The following is a 19,169-nucleotide window of genomic DNA, read 5'->3' as shown; positions in this document are numbered from 1 at the left end:
TTCAGCCCAAGTCATGATCCCAGAGTCCTGGGATCGAGTCCCGCATCGGGCTCCCTGCTCTGCGGGAAGCCTGCTATCTCCCTCTGCCTGCCGTTCCCCCTGCTTGTGCTCTCTCTCTGACAAATAAATAGATAAAAATCTTTTTTTTTTTAAAGGAAATGAAATATCCAGAATAGGCAAATCTAGAGAGACAGCGTAAAGACTGGTGGTTGCCAGGTGAGGAGGTAATGGGAAGAAACTGCCTAATGGGAAAGCGGTTTTACTTTGGTTTTGGAACTAGATAGAGTTACTAGTTGCACAACACCACGAATATCCTAAGTACACTGAATTATTCACTTTAAACTGGTTAATTTTGTATGAATTTTACCTCAATAAATGATTTAAAATTAATGTACTTATTTTAATATGTGCACATGATAAAGAAAATTCCAATTCCATGGATGGATATAAATGAAAGATAGGTCTCCCTTCCACACCTGACCTTCAGATCTGACCATTTCTAGAGATTTTTATGTTCCTTTCAGAGATATTTTAAGCCTTTGCAAGTATATATATATATAATGGAAGCACACTATATGCACTGTTCTGCAGTGGAGAATTTTTTTAAAGATTTATTTACTTATTTGAGAGAGACAGAGAGAACATGCACGTGTTGTGGGAGGGGCCTGCTAGGCTCCCAATTTCCCAAGGCCAAGCCTGGCCCTGCCTGTTGGCTTCTCTCGGGCCATTGCCCAGGGTCAGCATCTTGGAGGCTAGATCTCTAGAACCTGATGGAATTCTCCCCTTGACTCTGTTGCTACCTGACGGCTAAGACACCAACTCACAAAAGGCTGATTGACAAATCAGAATGTTAGTGAGCTTCAAAAATGTCTACCATCCATTGAGCCCCTACTACGGGCCAGGCACTGGATCAGGCATTTCTTACAATAGCTCCCTCAGTGTAGATCTTATTAAATCCCATTTTACAGACAAGGAAGGAAACTGAAGCTTAAAGATGTTAAGAAGCTGGCAGGCTAAGAAGTGGGGAAGCCAGTCTAACGCTAAAATCCATGTTCTTTCCTCCACGTTGCCCCACGGTCCAAAACCTGGCGGTCATAACGAGAAGCAGGCCTTGTCAGGAACCGGAACAAAACCATCTGCCTCCAGGACAGCCCTTCCTGCTGGCGAGTCCCTAGGAACTAAATTATAATCTGAGGATGAGAGTCAGGGGAACAGAGCATCTATAAGTATTGTCCACAAAGCTACGACCACAGTAATCTTGACCCACAACAGAACTCTCGTCTCTGCCGAACTGAATGTTGGCATCACCCCATCACCGTGAACCCTCCCCTTGCAGAATGCCAGGTAAACCCTGGCAGATTTCTGTTTTCTTTCTCTTCCATCCACGTATTGACCAGCCCAATCAGCGGGGAAAACAAGCTTTGGAATCCGCGAACCTAGGTTCAAACCCTAGCTCCCCCATTTATGAGCCATGTGACTTCAATCTCAAGATGCCTCACTTACACTCAGTCCTCCAGGATGTTTCCGGAATGTGTGTAAAGCTCACAGCCAGGGAGGTTAGGGCTGCTCCCCGCCCCTCCTGCAGAGGCAGCCTTCCTCCAGGCTCTTTTCTTCTGCCACATTCCAGTCCCAAGGGCTGTCTCCGGTCATGTTTATGGGACTTGGGTAATTCTTAATCCTCTCTGTCCTGGCGCTCTGTCCCCTTTGCCCTCAATCCAAGCAGGCATATGATCAGGTCCTGGCCGAGACACAGGGTAGATATAAAAAGGACATTGTATCTGAGACAGGGATCTTGGAGCTCCTTGGGAGTGGATTTCTACCTCCCACGGCTCACTAATAAGGCTCGGGGTGTCACGTGGGGACACGTGACACCCCCACCCCCCCCACCCCAGCCCAGATGGCCTCCCATCTCACTGTAGACTGGACAAGCTCCCTGGAACAAAGCAGCTTCCCACTGCCTGACTCCCACTTAGCCTCATGGCAGGCTTACCTGAAATGTGGGGCAGCATCTGAATTCATAAATCGAGCCCTCTTGTACGCCTGATCATTACCATTATTTCAAGGGATTCTTGGCCTTGGCTTATATTCCCCAACCAGACTGTGTCTGCTTAGGGTGTGGGGCAGAACTAATATCTACTGAGTGTTTACAACATGCAAGGTGAATTATACATGAGTTATTTCATTTCATCCTCAAAACAATCTTAGGGGGTGGGTATGTTCCTATTCCCAGCCCACAGACAGTAACTAACATTTATATAGCACTATGTAGCAGGGGTCATTCTCAGTGCTGTAGGCTTATTAACTTAGTCTATCATCACTGCAGTCCTATAGTGTAGACACTCTAGATGACTCCCTTGACTGAGACTCAGAGAGGTTAAGCAAGCGGTCCGGGTCACACAGCCAGCGAATGACAGAGCCTACGGTTCAAGTCCGGGCAGTCTGGCTCCAGAGGCTCCCGGCACTCTGCTGCACGCCCTGCACGCCCTCCTGGTTTTCTCAAAGCAGGTTCCACATGTAATTTCAGCAACCCACAGATACCATGACAAATCAATAGGGCGTGAGCCAGACGAGGCCTGGCTCAGCCATACAGGTTCCCGAAGCGCTGAAGGACAGACCACACTGACCGATTTCTCAGCTGAGTCTTTAAATGTCAGCATGTGCGTGACCACCTCAGACCTTGGGCACAGAAATAAAATGCAGAAGGAAAGGGCATTCTAAAGCAGGGGATGAGAGGGAGGCTAGGCAACAGAAGAGCAATGGCCTGGGGCACACGTGTGTGCGGGCTGGGGGGCATCCTGGGCTACGGGGAGGGGCCCCCTGCAGGCAGTGGGGGATGGGAGCAGGGTGGTTGGGGGCTGTTGGTGAGAGCTGCACCCTTGACCTTGGGCTGCTGGGAAGCCATTTATAGCATGATACCAACCCAGGTGAGCCGGGTCTTAACCTGATTTAGCTCCTCTATCCGTATTGATTGGTCGCTGTGAGGAGCTGCTCATTTAGACCAGCCTGGCGACTTGAGCACAGCTTGTCAGCACAGATGCAGCATGGCAGAGCAAAGACAGCTCGCCCTCCCTCCCACTTCCAGAATTCACCCAAACGCCCTCCTGTCACCAGGCTCCACTGCGTGGCCCTCTGGGCCTGCCGGGTTCAGTCGTTCGCTGCTCTAGCTGCTGAGGGGACAGACCCACACAGGACGGAGGGCCCCACCCACTCTCATGCAGCCTGGAAGGGGAGACTGGCAGGATGAGGAGGAAACGGATGCATACCTAAGAGGAATTTCAGATGAATGCAATAAAGAAAATAAAATAAGGTGAGGCCAGAGAGACTGGTGGCCCCAGGGGGTGGGGAAGGGGGAGAAGGCAGCCCAGGAAGGCCTCTCGAAGGAAGTGACATTTGAGCTGAATTCTGCGTGCTGGGGGAAAATGGACCATTCTGAGATCTGCAGAGGGAACAGCAGAGGCAAAGGCCCTGTGGCAGGAGCAGACTCAGCCTTTTGGCCCGTGAGAAGATTAGTGCTGTGAACGGCAGAGAGGTAAGTGGTGAGGGGGAACAGGAAGGCAGGATCAGACGGACCCCCAACCCCTGGCGCTTTGTCCCTGTGGGATGGCCGTCCTTCGTAAATAGCCCAAATTCACCACCAGGACTTGACATCGATGGACCTCTTTCTCCTCTTCCCATCCATGTTCCCGGATATGACTTTGGGTTGGCCCCTTGCCTTCGCAGTCTGGGTCAAAGGTTACAGAAAGGAGATGACTCTTGCCCAACCATGCCTTAGAGGGAGATCCAAAATGGGCGGCTCAGAAAGGACCCTGGGGACCCTCCCGACCACTCACACATGCAGATCTGCCCTAAGGCTCTGTCCCCGGGCCTCTGCTCCTGCTGGCCCAACATTGGCAATGACCTTGCCCACGTTCCACTTAGGGAAATCCTTCTCATTTGCCTAGCATAAATGATTCTGACTCTGTGTAGCCTTTCTTGACTCAAATCACATTTAATTGCTGGGCTGGGTTGGTTTTTTTTTTTTTTTTCTTTTTAATATTCAACTGGCATTTGTTTGAAGATCTATTTGATCTTTCATTTCCTTTTGTCTTATGTTATAGTTTTCTGAATACCTGTCTCTTCCATCATATGGCAAGCTCTGTGGAGAGCAGGACTTCAAATGTCCCGGTTGTGATGCTCTAGGTGAGACACTGAGACTTTCCAGACTCCTGCTTCCTTTGATTCCCGCAAACCAGGATTTAATATCAGAAGTTTACTGGGAGGTGATCCCAGGAACTGCCGGAAGGCAAATGAGGGAGTGCGAGAGAGAAAGGCAGAACCCCAAATAGGGTGCGTTACCAAGCAATTTACCACACGGGGTAACTGGAATCTAATCCTGCTGGGCGACCTGGGGAGACAAAGGAGAATGTTAAATGCACAACTTGGCTGAACATGGTAATCGGTAGGGATTCCTCAGTCCCACCCACAGAGATTAGGAAATAATTGGTCTGGCGTGTGACCTGGGCATCAAAGCCTTTTTTTTTTTATTCCCCAGATTATTGAATATGCAGCAAAGTTCAAGACGGCGGGTGTAGCATGCACCCCGAGCTGAGTTGGGAGGTGAAAACGGCGGGATGTTAGCCACCAGCTCTTCATTCATAGTTGATTGAAGAGATACTTCCCAGCGTATTCTGTGAGTGGTCTTAGCCCTTGGCCAGAAAAAAAATAAATAAATAAAAACAAAAACCCCAAACTCCCAGATGTTGGTAGTCAGCAGTCTTGGGTGCATGAGGTTGAATATGGGTAGGGTGTTGACAGCATTGCTACATCCTTCGTCTCTAATATGGGAGTTTAAAAAAAAAAAAAGTGAACTTTTGATAGGATTAGCAAATGTCTGTTCAGTACCTGGCACACAAGAGGCCCTCAATAAATGTTGTTACTATGATCTCTGCTGTGGGTTATTGCCGTATTCCCTCCAGCACCCAGCCGGGGCATTTGCACACAGCAGATGCCCAGTATCAGTAATTACCTCCCCTCTAAGACAACAACACTGGAAACCTGAATCGATGGGGCGGCTGAGACGCATCATTCATTCCTGCAGTCCCTGAGCATCTGAAATAGCGTCTTCCCCTAGACGATCTGCTATTTTTAACCTTGACGGCACACCGGAATCACCTGAGGACTGGACAAGAAAATCCGCACGCCTGGGTGGCCCCCTGCCCTACGCCCCCCCCCCCAGAGATTTCTGATTTAATTGGTCGGGGGTGAGGCCTGGGCATTCCAGAGTTGGTAACAGCTCCCCTGGAGACTTGCCCGGTGCAGACATGGCGATTATTAACCAAGGGTGGGGGGTGAGCCGGGCTAGGATCGTGGCATAATTCTCCCCCCTGTTCCATCCAAAGCCTGCCCCCCGCTGTGTCCTGGGGCTTTCAGAGACTCCAGTGTCTAAGGAAAGAGGCAGGACTGGGACCCCGGTGGGCACGAGCCTGGCTGTTCCCCTCTCAAAGGGTGGCCACTCACCAACACAGGTACCTTCTTGCTCTTTGTGATGTGTGTGTCCTCCCGCACATCCGGCTAACACGGCCTCCAATCCACATGGGCTCACCCCGCAGGCCCTCGCTGGGTGTCCCACGAGCCAGGCGCTAGGTGAGGTGCAGGGACACAGGGAGGCCATGGGCTTCACTGACCCCACTCCCAAGAGGAGAAAAAGCAGCAATGCCCACACGTTCAGGGGACCTTGATGACAGTCGGCCTCCTTGTGGTAGGGCACAAGGGACAGGAGGAGAGTGCTTAAGACATGTTCTCTGGAAGAGCCTTACAGAAACCCTCTGAGACAGGTAGCGATCTCTATTCAAAAACAAGGAGGGCGCCTGGCTGGCTCAGTCGGGAGAGCGTACGGCTCGGCTCGGGGCCGTGAGTTCAAGCCCCACATTGGGCACGCAGCCTCCCTAAACAAAACAAAACAAAACAAAACCAAAACCAAAACAAAACAAAACAAAAGGAATTGAAGTCATCAGGGAGAGGGATGGGCTAACCAGTCTCAGGGCCTTCATGATGCTCCTTCCGGGCACTGTACACATGACCTCCAGCACCCAGCCGGGGGATTTGCACACAGCAGATGCCCAGTATCAGTAATTACCTCCCCTCTAAGACAACAACACTGGAAACCTGAATCGATGGGGCTGCTGAGACGCCATCATTCAATCCTGCAGTTAATAAAAGCAGTCACACCAGGGCGCCTGGGTGGCTCCGTCGTTGAGCGTTTGCCTTCGGCTCGGGTCATGGTCCCAGGGTCCTGGGATCGAGCCCCGCGTCGGGCTCCCTGCTTGGCGGGAAGCCTGCTTCTCCCTCACCCACTCCCCCTGCTTGTGTTCCTGCTCTCACTGTGTCTCTCTCTGTCAGATAAAGAAATAAAATCTTTAAAAATAAATAAATAAATAAATAAATAAATAAATAAATAAATAAATAAATAAATAAAAGCAGTCACACCTCACCTGAATTGTGGACCTGCTGGGTGTCAGGACGCTTCCAGGTGCTCATTTAATCCCCACTACTCCCATGACACAGATGCTGTTGTTAACCCCTCTCCACAAACAAGGAAACTGAGATGTGGCGAAGTGGAGTGACTTGCCCAAGGTCACACAGGGGTGGCGCCAGGACCAACGCCCAGGCTGCCGAGCCGCCTGCCTTAACCATCACATCCCTGGCCTCCCATCACCTCCTTGCCTTCCCACAACCCAGTGAACGAGCTATCATATTGTTCTTAATCAGAGATGGGAAAGAGCAAGGAGGCCACAGTCACACGACGGGGACAGTATAGGCTCTGAGTCCAGTCCTGGCCTGCCCAGTTCAGAAACCCTTCCTCGTCCTTTGCCCCGGCCTGTTCCCATGGCCCCGCATTCCTCCCATGGCCCTGCCCTGTTTGGACAAGTCTGGGCTCCATCCTTAATCATCTCCTCCCCATTGAAGACCAGACCTGCTTAGCCTCGCTGGGTCTCGGCCACAGCCAGGTCTCCTTCCCCACCAGACGAACTCCCACACTCATCAAGTCAGGCCCACTCGGCCCAGAACGGACATCTCTAGCCCTACAAGGATGGTGCCTATTGGTAGGCCCCAGGATGGCCTGATGTTCCTGCTGGGGTGTCTCGCCGTGTCCCATTTCCATCGTATTTTTAACCAGGGCTGTGGGGGCACCAGGAAAGATGTGTTTTGCTGGAGTGAGCACAGCCCAGGCGGTCTCAGGCACCCACCAGCTCCTCATACCCAACTGGGCAGAGGGAGCAGGACTCGCCCTCTCTCCCCTCCCAGGCTCAGGTCTTTGTCCCTTTGTGAAAGTTCAGGAAGGGTTCTCTGCACCTCAGGTAAAACACTGTTACCAGTCCAAGGGCTTGTAATGCACCAAACTATGCTGACTTAATTGGTTGTCATTAGCAGTGTCGGGGAGGGGGCTGGGGTGCAGCAGTTTCCACCGAGCCTGGGAAAGAGAGAGGCGGAGGCAGGACAGCCCACAAGACAGAATGCGCTGCACAGCTTGTGCGAGAGAATTCCTTACTGTCAGCTCTTGCCAAAATAGCCAAGGCACCCACTCTCGCCTCTGACAGCACCTCTCTTCCGAAACTGGACTCCCAGCCTTTGGCTTTGAACGCTGCGCCTCCCAGGTGGCTCTGTCCCTGTTCACAAGAGCCATGACACAGCCTTGATGATAAGAAGGAGGCTGTACCAGCCCCCACTTCTCCAGTGAGCCTCAGGGTCAAACTACAAAGGAAAATCAGGAGGCCCCATCTCTCGGCTGTACACCCTCCTTCCCTCCTTGATGGAACAGGCAAGTGAGGAGCCCCCAAGTTGGTAATCACATCTAGTTAAGTGTTCGCAGGAAACAGAAGACAGAGGCTCAGAAGAGTGCATGTGATCTTGAGCTGGTGCAGAACAGCATTGGCGTAGAGACAAGAGCACCTGCCAGGGGGACTCAAGCCCAGAGGTCTTCTGCCTCTGCTACCTACCGTCCGTATGGCCCTGGACAAGTCACTCCCTTCTCTGAGCCTCAGTGTCTTCAACGCAGGAGGGTTGAAATGAGTAGTTAATGTTAATCTATGGGTCTCAGACCCTGGGAGGAGGCAGGGGTCTTGCAGCCATCACAAAGATTTAGGGATCTTTGTGTGCACCCTACACACACATGTCTGTGGGTAGGGAAAGGATAGCCTCACACTCACATGTACTATTGTTCTTCAAAAGAACCTCGAATCGATGGTTATGAATAAAATAAAATTCTATTTTAAGACAGTCACTGAATTCGTGGGAGTTTTTGGTCATCGTTTTCTTTTTTTGACGAGATTTTATCTTTTTTATTTTTTTCTTGGGGTAAAATATACATGACATAAAATTTACCATCTTAACCACTTAGAAGCATCCAGTTGAGGGGCTTTAATGAAATACCCTCGTGCTGTCGTGCAACCAACACCACCATCTGTCTCCAAAACTTTTTCATCCTCCCAAACTGAAACTCTACCCATCAAACACTAACTCCCCATGATTCTCCCTCTCCCAACCCCTGGTAACCACTGGTTATTATTTTCTCCTTTTCTAATTTTTTTTTTTTAGTGGGGGCGGGCAGAGGGAGAGGGAGAGAACCTCTAGCAGTCTCCACCCCGAGAACGAAGCCCGGCTCGGGGACTCGATCTCACAACCTTGAGATCATGACCTGAGCTGAAATCGAGTAGGATGCTTAACTGACTGAGCCACCGAGGCGACGCTGGTTATTATTTTCTTAATCAAAAGACACTAAAGAGGCAACAACTCTTCTCATGTGGGGTCTGTGGGATAAACCGATGTTAAGGAGTTCTACTTCCTGGAAAGGTAGGCGCTCTTGACCCAGATGTGCAAAACCCCTGCCTGCGCTGACGTCTAATGATTCTATATTTCCTTTTTTTTTTTTAAGATTTTATTTATTCATTTGAGAGAGAGAGAGTGAGCACAAGCAGGGGGAGGGGCAGAGGGAGAAGCAGACTCCCCGCTGAGCAGGGAGCCCGATGCGGGGCTCAGTCCCAGGACCCTGAGATCATGAGCTGAGCCGAAGGCAGTCGCTTAACTGACTCAGCCACCCAGGCGCCCCCGAGTCTATGTTTTCTAATGTCAGGAGTTTAAAATCAACCTGGTATTATTTTTACTTTTTTCTAGAATGAAGATAAACGAAGGTTTACCTTTAAGTTTTTTCTTTTCGTCGGGTGGGAATGTGGAAAGAGCAGAGAAGTCAGAGGAGTGGTTTCCTCCTCAGGCCTGCAAAGGGCCTCGTGGGCAGCAGGAATTGCTCTGTATCTTGATCTGCTGGTAGTTACATGGGTGTCGATGTATGTGAAATTCACTGAGCTATTCTATCACGAGTTATGCACTTTGCCGTACGTTTATTCTACCCTGTTTATTCTAACGTGGTTTTAAAAAGGGAGCGAGCCGTGAGTTCAAATGGGTACAAAGAACAACATCCCAGGCAGGGAAGGGCCACATCGTTCCCCTGGACGGGTTGTGAGGTGAGTGTAGACCTTGCTTGTACAGACAGGGCAGGATCTGTTCTATCCTGAAATTATGCTGGGTAATGGATTATTTGTTTATTCATTTGTGAGGGACAAATCGTGCCTTCTTCGAGCCAGGCCCTGTAGAAATCCCGGGAGATGCAGAAAGGGTCCCTGACCTCACGGGGCTGCATCAACCGTTACCATCTTCCTCGCCCACCTACAATATACATGGCCAGGCTCTGGGCTGCCCCTCCTGAAAGCTCCCGCTCAATCTCTCAGCAGAGGTCATCTTAAAGACTCTCTGAGGGCCCATTGGGAAGCTCAGGCCAGATGATCAGTAGTAGGGAGTAATCCTCTCTGTCAGGCAAAACAACCTCTGCTCCTTTGTAAGCCTGCTCCTCTTCAAACACTCTGATCAAAGCACCTTGGTTTAACTCTAACTGGGTGGTGCGGCAGTTTAGCTGTTTCTGTTTCTCTGACCGGGAACTTCTGGAAGACAAGGGACTTGCTATAAATTGTTGTGTCAATTACATTTATCGAGTGCCAGATACGTGCGTATCGCAGAGCCTGGCACGTGGCAGGTGCTCATGAAGTTGATTGAATGGATAGGTGAGTTTACGAGTGGGTAGATGGGTAGAGGAGCGGCAAGCCCAGAGTGGCTACACAGCAGGCCGAGGGTCACACAGCCGTGGCTGGACTGCGGGTGATGCTTGGGCCCGGACGGGGCCCCACCTTTCTTCTCTTAGCAGGCACCAGCCACCCCATAAAACTTTCTGTCTATCCTTTGAAGAGGTAGGTTTGATTTACATGAGCCATCAGGAAGCAAAAATATGGTCCTTCAAGCTTTTATTGCCTTTTTATTATTCCTCGTGATGCACAGACATATCATCCAAAACATTAGCAATTACTTTGAAGGTGCGTGTCCCAGAGGTGTGGGGATGGGGTGTTTTCTAATCTGATAAGTCAGGGTGTTTCTGCCAGGCAGGCCCAGGAGCGTCAGCATTACTGGAGCTGATTCAAAAGCAGAAATGATCTTTCAAGCCTCATTTTCATCTCCATCAGCACCCTCTCAGACACCTTACGCCCGAGCCAGTTCCCATCCATGTATAATTTATACATTTGATTTCAATAGATTAATCTCTGCCTCATTCACAGGGGGTGGAGCAGGGAGAGCTCCCTCTTTTATTTTTCATGGTGAGCGATCATGCGTTTTCCATAGATTGCATCCTGCTTCCGCCTGGAGAATTATTTTTTTGAAGACAAATTCCAAGCTCACTCTTATATTTATTAAGTTTTTAGGAATAGGTGGAATGGTGGCCAGGTATATGGTGATTTCAATTTCTGCCGGAGGTGGGCTCGTCACAGATGTGTCAGAGAGGAGACCAGCCTGTCACCTCCCGATGCTTCGGAATGGTCATCTACTTGGGGGCAGGAATAGGGATGCCAGGAGAAGGCTGAAGCCATGCTCCCCTGGCACCAGGGAACCCACTGAGCTCCGACCTGGGTATAGTTCCCCATCCCCTAAGCTTCCAGCCCCTCCTCAAGTAGCTTAAGTAGGTCTCCTAGAAGAAGATCCAGAACATCACCAGAGAAAGACTAAATGCTATTTCCGAAGCCTAACAAATTCCCACAATTCCAGACTCTGGGGTTCTTCCCTTTCTCTCCATTTTTCTGCCCCATTGCCCCCTGTGAGAATTGAATCCAATTTTGGATTCCCAGAGTTTCAGGAATGACAGTGACCGAACCCCTCTCCCCCACCTCATACCCAAAGTCTCTTCTCAAGGGACTTGTGCTTCTTGACACCCACAGAGCAACCACAGCCTTCCTTCTGGAAATTCTTCCTGGTGGGGCAGCGTGGCAGACGGCATTTTCCAAGATGGCTGCAACAAGGTCTCCCATCCCACGTTGTCCTTACACGGTGACACTGATGATTCTCCCACCGAGAGACGTGATCTAAGTTTCTTCCACGCAGATCTAGGCAGCCTGGGGACTAGGGCAGAAGTAATGGTTTTGTTTCCAGCCGGTTCCCTCAGAACTCTCTCTTGGAACCCAGCTGCCATGCTGTGAGGAAGCCCAGACCGCATGGAGAGGCTCCGTGTGGGCGGCTGGGTGACAGTCCCTGCTGAGATCCTGGCCGATGGCCAGCATCATGGCCAGTCATGTGAGCGAGGAAGACTTTGAAGTGACTCCACCTCCGGCTCCCATCTGACGGCAACTGCCCAAGGGATCCTGAACAAGAGCGCATAGCCAAGGCCCCGTTAGTCTGTAGCATGAGAGATAATAATAAGATGGTTGTTGTTGTTTTACGCCGTTGCTTACGGAGATGATTCATTTCAAAGCAATAGATAACTGAAACAGGCCCGGTGAGCAGAGCAAGGAAAGACAAAAGTGGGCCTCAGGCAGCTTTTCCATCTCCCCAGCTAAAAAGATGCCCTGCATTTATACAAAATCACATGCACATTAGCAGACATTTGGGAAGGAGGACAAGACGGGGAAAAAAGAGAAACAATGTCCGTTCAGTGCCTGCCACATACGAGAGAAGTGACTTCTCGCCCATCATACAGAAGAAGAAACGGATGTCCAAAGAAGTTAAGTGACTTGAATGAGGAGGTCACGCTGCTAACAGGTGGGCTGTTTGTGAAGTGAGGTCTGCCTAAGTAGCCTGTGGTCTAAAACACATGTGGAGGAAAGAGGGGCTCAATACATATCCGTTGGATGGATGAATGAATGAATGAATGAATGCACTCCACTTGCCTTCACTCTCTCTGGCCCTTTTCTTTCCCGGAGGCTCAGAGAGCAGGTTGAACAGTCAATGAGACAACCTGCCTGATTTGCTTTTCCTAGGAAGGGGAAGAGAAGGAAGAGAATGGCTGTGAGCTGAACCTAGGACCCCACCCTGGCTAGTCTCACGGAGATAGGCTGGCCTTCCTGCCAGGTGACAGTCACCATCCTGTCCTCCCTCTCTGGCCAGGGCCTTGGGTCTCAGCTCTTCTCAAAGGTTCGGCTCCCTGCCTGGGTTCCAGGTTGCCCCTGGAGGCCCACCTAAGCCCCATCCTGGCTGTGTGTGTGCAGTCTCTGGTGTCGGTCCCCAGGGCAACACCAAGGCCATGGTGATTGCGACCACAGAGAAGCAGGGCCAACGGGCTTCTCTGCACACTCTTGTCCTCTCCAAGCACAACTGAAATCAGAAATAACTTTCTCCGCTGCCACAGGTATTTGAGGAAGGCTGCAGGCCCTGCGGCTGCGCTGCATTTCCCTTGCTCATTTTTTATTCACCCCAGATAATCATATTTTTCCAGGAAAGAGGGAGAAGGCCAGCATGCCGCGGAAGCCACACCGGCCGAGCACCTACCATGCCCAAGCACTGTATAACATACACGTATCATCTCATTTGAGTCTCATAATAATACTACAAGGTACATGTTATTACTGCTATTTTACGGATGAAGAAAGCGAGGCTCAGAGAGGTTAACTAACTTTCCCAAAGTCACACAGTTACCATGATCTGGAACTGGATTTCAAGCCCTGCCAAGCCTGTATCTAAAGCTCTTTTCTTCTTTCCCAGGAATGAGAATCCTCTTGCCCCTGAAGCCTATAAGGACCATTGCAGGACCAGGAGACAACCCCATCTCTGCCACCCAAATATGGAGCTGGGGCCATAAACACTGGCAAAGATCACAAGCACCGTACTCAGTAAAATGAATCTGAGCCGTCCCTGAGGTTCTTTGCTTCTGTCTGTAAGACAATTGAACTCTCCAGGTATTCGGTTCTGGCCTGAACTCATTCCTGAGCCAGCCACCTACCACAACCCAGCCTCCCAGAGCTCAGACCAAGCCATAAGCCTTCCCCGTGTAGCTGACCTAACCCACCACTGAGTTCCATTTCCGCTGAATCCCACGACAGCACAGTGGTTCAGCACCTAGGCTCAGGAGCTATACAGCCTGGGTTCAAATCCTGGTTCTTAATACTAATATGACCTCTAGCAAGTTACTCAACCTGTCCTTGGCTCAGTTTCCCATTTGCGAAATGGGGCTAATGAGAAAACTCACCACCACGTGGGGCTGTGAGGACTGGGCGTTAGCGTGTGAAAAGGCTTATAACATAGTAAGTTGGCTAACGATGCTATTTCTGGTTTGATTAAAACTGCCTGAGCATACGTCCTCCACATCCGGAAAGAACCCTTTCCAGGACCTGCAGCGTCCCATTCCAAAGACTATATGTAACAGCCCTGCCAGCCCCCTCACCTCACCTATCACCCCTTCCAGAGAACCAGGAAGGGACTGGCCGGGAGGCCTTTCCACATAAAGGAGGATGCTCTTTGAAACTGGCCAGGTGTGGCCTTAACAGTTCACAAGCCAGCTGCACCCCGTTTCCCTTCATGTGGTACAGATTGCTTCACCACATTCAGGCCTCACCTTGAACCCTCAGACTCTTTCCTCCAATTGCCTGTGCCTGGCCTGGAGGCGGTGCCCTACACAGAGAGCAGGAGAAACAGCTGCTCATTACTTGCCTCCTCTCCTCCATTAGGATATGAATCACTTCACGAGAGGGGACTCTACAGCCAGAGAGTGAATTGGTGACCTCACTGCTCAGTTCACTAGGTTCCAGGCATGCCAAACCGCCAGTGACCTTTTTTTCCCCTTTGATGAGTTGATGCCTGGCTTCGGTGGCAGAGGTCCCTCCCCCAAGGCCCCAGCCCCTGCCCCCGCCACCCCCCCCCCCCCCACCGATCCAGGTGCAGAACCACTCTGGCACATCAAGAGATTCTAGACTCTCAATGGCACAGGTTAGAGTTTACTGTGTGTGTTTATGGTTTTTCCCCATCAGTGCCCTGCCTGGTAATAGCAAAGCCAAGTTGAAGCCAGGCTGGCCCAGGACGCAGAAGCAGAATGCTAATTCTGTATCAGGTCTCTTTCAACTCAGCCATCCTGAATGCGCCAAGGTAACTCCATGCAATCCTCTCCTTCATGCCACCCCTGTCCACCTGTCTAGTGGGTAGAGCAGTGCACCTTCCTTCCCTGGTCCCTTCTGTCAGCTGACATGTATTTCCTCCTATATCAGAACTTTAAAAAAAAAAAGATACTCACCGAGCTCCTGATTTGTAGCAGGTCATGTGCTAAGTGATCAACAGGTACTCTCTCATTTATTCCTCACAAATACCCTGCAAGGTAGGTAGTGTTATTAACCCCATTTTATTGATGTGGAAACTGAGGCTCAGCACAGTTAAGAAACTTGCCTGGATTTCACATCCAACGAACAAACAGCTGAGCCAGGATTTGAATGAGGTCTCTCCAACTCTAGAACCCATTTTGATACTAGCACACCGTGTGTCTTCCTGCAAGGTTGCCTTATCCTCCCTGCAGATGCGTCTTCACACTAGTTCTGCCCCCTCCATGATTCGAGGCAGAGGTTCTTTACCATGAGCACCTACTGCTACACCCAGGCACCTCTTAGCCACTTCTACTTTGCTGCCTTAAGTCGCTTATGTGATTCTGAGCAAAGCAGCTTAAGATTCTCAGTCTTGTTTTAATATCAAGAGGTCTGAGTTCCTAGATCTGTGACATATTCATTGACTGGCATTGTAAGAAATACCAAAATTAAAAATGAATGGGGAAAGGGGCGCCTGGGTGGCTCAGTCGGTTGGGCGTCTGCCTTCAGCTCAGGTCATGATCCTGGGGTCCTGGGATGGAGACCCTGGATCAGGCTCCCTGCTGGGTGGGGAGTCTGCTTGTCCCTCTGCCCCTCCCCCTGCTCCTGCTCTCTCTCTCAAGTAGGTAAATGAGATCTTTTTTAAAAAATGAATGGGAAAAATAATTTAAGATGCTGAAATCTCGTAATGGATACCTAGGTGGGTATTATCATATAATCATCCCTATTATTGTTAACATTTTAAATTTTCATCATGTTTTAAATAAAGAATTTAATAATTTAAAGAAAAGAAAAGAAAGAAGAGAAATACCAGAGTTAAAGACCTAGAGCAGCCCCACCAGTAGCTGGATTTGAAATCCACTATCCTGGTACCAGGATCTGAGCACCCGAGTGTGGTCACCTAGACTCAGTATATGAAGAAAGCATAAGCCGTGTTTCCCAGTCTGTCCTAGGGAACTCTTACCCCAAGAGATGCTATACCAAAAAAGGTTCCATAGTTAAACAGGTTTGAGAGACTCTATATACTCTAGTTCCTGTCTCAGGGTTTACTACACTCCTCAGCAAATTATAAGGTTGAGAAGTTTTTCGGTGAAGAGATCTGTCTCCCTTTATTTGACTCAGTGCCTCTTCAATTTATGTAATCCCAGAACCCTTTCATCCTTTTTAGGTGCCACAGACTTCAGTGTTCAGCGGGACAGACCTTGGGAAATGCTGTTCTGGCATCTCCATCCCCGCCTGACTCAGACCAGGTTCGTCTGCTGATCACCAGCCTGCCCGCTCTACTAGCCGCCCACCCCACGGGCGGCGCCAACAAGGCCAGCAGCACGTGGCCTGGGCCCTTGGGCTGCCTCTCTGGTCCCTGGACTCTGGAGCCAGCAGCCAGCCCAGCCCGCAGCTGACCTCCCTTGACTCGATCCCCCACCTTCGGGTGCCCCCGGCCTCCCGACTCCTGGTGCCAAGTGCGCACGCCTGCTCCCCGCCAGGGAGGACATGCCGGAGAGCAAGGCTGGGTGACAAGCCGGGCCGCACTTGAGCAGAGCCGCGTGCTGGCCTGTGTCTGAGCAGAGGCATCCAACAGCTTGCAGGACGAAGACACAAACAGCTCCCAAGCTCCAAACGCCTTCACAGACTTCCAGCGTGTGAAAGAACCCACGTGTTTCTCCAGCACCCTACCCACCAGGGGACACCCGCCGCAGCCGCCTCCGCCCCCAACAGCCAAAGTCATGCGACTGCTACCAGCCTTTGTCCGGCAGCTTGGAAGGACAGGGCCAGCGTCACTGGTACGTTCTGTCCAGCTCAAAGCCCAGGACAGAGGTCGAGAAATAGGAAGGACCACAAGAGTCCCAGGATGGGGTGGGCTGCGGATGTGGGGTGTGTGAAATCAGGATAGCCGTCTACTTCCTCATGAAATTTGCTTCTCCAAGCCAAGTGTCCTCTTTTTATAGGACCGGGATTAATAACATCCCCAACTAAGGACCCTGTGTGCCTACGGGTATCTAAAACGATGCTGATGGGTCCACGTGAGTCTGTGTGAGTAGGGGAGGGAGGTCAAGAACGCAGGAAGAAGCCAAAACGGAAGGGTTCTATTAGACAGCACTGCCTTTAAAAGGTCCATGTTTCCCATGATTGACAATTAACTTTGGCATCAATGAACTGCTCCCCTTTCCCGCCTCCATTCCCCCCTCCACATGGGTCCCCCCCACCATGAAATTTATAGTCTGTCTCTTGGATTGCTACAGTCTACAGCAAGCATAGGACCAAAACAACAACTAGAAGGCAAAGCAATTAACCATTTCCCCAGGCTGAAGTTCTAGCCTCTTACTGCCTTGATAATTTACTCTGTAAAGTGGCAGGCCCCTTGGCTCAGAGTCACTTTCCAAATCTATTTAAAAGTCCCTGAATTCTGCTGAGTCTGATTTCACTCTATGAACAGGACAGAAAGCAATAAGGTCTTCAACACTTCACTGTTTGGTGCTAAATATCAGCCGTGATACTTACTTAAAAGCCTGTAGTTATTAATACAACTTGGTTCTCCTGCAAAGCTTCCATTTCCTGGTATACTAGGAGAAGAGAATTAGTGGTTTCATTGTTTCAGTGCATCTCTGGAGCAGCGGACCAAAGATTATATCACTGGGTATCATCCCTTCTCCACACATCTTCCGCTTTCCACAGAGATCCTGCAGCCCTCGGACCCAGCTTCATGGTTCCGGTGGAAAAGCTGTGGAGTTCTGAGCTTTCAGGGAAGATACAAGAAATGCGAATACCAAGACCGAAAGGAGCCAACATTTTATCACAATCTGTCCAATTCTGAACCAGTGATATTGTCTACTCTGACTTCTCCTCGCTCCCAACTGCATTTTCTCCTGCTTCCTATTCAAAGGAACAGCTCCACCATCCGCCACTGGCTCAAGTTACCAACATGGCGGTCCTCTGGGACTTACCCATTTCCCTCACCACTATCCCCGTGCCAGATCCACCCGGTCTCCTAAGTCCTGCCAGGCCTATTCTTTCTTCTCCAGCCTACCACTACCGCCTTCGTTCAGACCACCATCTCTTCCCCTGGGTTAACAATAGACTCCTACCTGGTCTCCCTGCCTCCAGGCTTGCTCCCTTCTCTCTATTCTCTGCACTAGAGCCAGGATGATCTTTTAGATCAAAACCAAAATGGATCATGTCACTGCTCTGCTTAAAACCTCCCAGAAACTCAGGGCGCCTGGTGGCTCAGTCGGTTAAGCGTCTGCCTTTGGCTCAGGTTGTGATCGAGTTCCGCATCGGGCTTCTTGCTCAGTGGGGAGTCTGCTTCTCCCTCTGCCTCTCCCCTATCCCCACCCAGGCTTGTGCTCTCTCTCTCTCTGGCCCGCTTGCTCTCTCAAATAAATAAATAAATCTAAACAAACAAACAAACAAACAAACAAACAAAACTCAGAAACTACCTGCATTCACCAGGACAAAATTCAAACCCTGATCCTGGTAACTAATACCCTTCATGTTGGTGTCCAGGCCCCCTCTCTAGCTTCCTTTCTTGTACCCCCTCTCTTATCAAATATTAAACTATTGTCATTCTCAGAACACACCATGCCTTTTCATGCCTCTAGCCTCTGCACGTACTGTTTCCACGTTCTGGACCCAGTTTCCATCTTTCTCCTGGCTAAGTCCATTCCATTCTCCAAAGACTCAGCTCATGCATAACTTCCTCTGGAAAACTTGCTAGAGAGGTAAAAAGCCCATCTTGCCTCCCTACTCTTCCCAAGGGTTCACATAAAATCATGCTGTTTTGTTGTTGTTTCTTAGCCCTCTGGCATGTGGCACAAAGTAAGGCAGATCTCTGAGCAATTCCTGACCCGCAGCATTCACCTTCCTTTGCTTTTTCCTAACAGGGCCCCACTTTGTTCTGGTACTCACTGTCTCCCAAGAAGCTCCAAGTTCCAGGGAAAGCTGATAGCATCTGATTGGTCCAAGGGTAAATGCGCTTCCTTTCACAAGAATTGGCTCAAGAATGTCATGTCACCCAGTTCTGGCTAATGAGATATGATGTTTCTTGAAAGAAACAGGAGGTGCTAGATGTCCTTGCTTCTTCTTCCACATAGGATGTATATTTGGTGTCGGGGTCCCTTTGGCAGTGGGATGAATTCTGTGGACCCCTTCTTAGAATGATATTTTTAAATACATCAAATAAACTACATGAAAAAATTATAATATAACACAACTACTAAAATATTGAAACAGCATATGTATGATATAATAATATATGCAATACTTTGTTAACATATTCAATATCAAGATCTAGTGGTGGGTCTAATAACTACTATAATTTCAAATTAAGCATAAAGTATATTCATGATATATTCACAATTATAATGTTACTTGAACATACATGTGATTTCTATCGGTGGCAAACCCACACTGCCCTACTACTACCGTAGTTTGTTACCTACATTCATAATTGAAGGAAATAACAAATTTTAGTTAAGAGTTTGGTGATGTGATTCTTTTTCCCACTCAGGTTCATGGGTCCCTGAGTTTATCCATGGAGCTCAG

Source organism: Zalophus californianus, chromosome 16, assembly GCF_009762305.2.
Source record: "Zalophus californianus isolate mZalCal1 chromosome 16, mZalCal1.pri.v2, whole genome shotgun sequence".
In the NCBI taxonomy this organism is placed as follows: domain Eukaryota; kingdom Metazoa; phylum Chordata; class Mammalia; order Carnivora; family Otariidae; genus Zalophus; species Zalophus californianus.
This window is presented reverse-complemented; position numbering follows the sequence as displayed.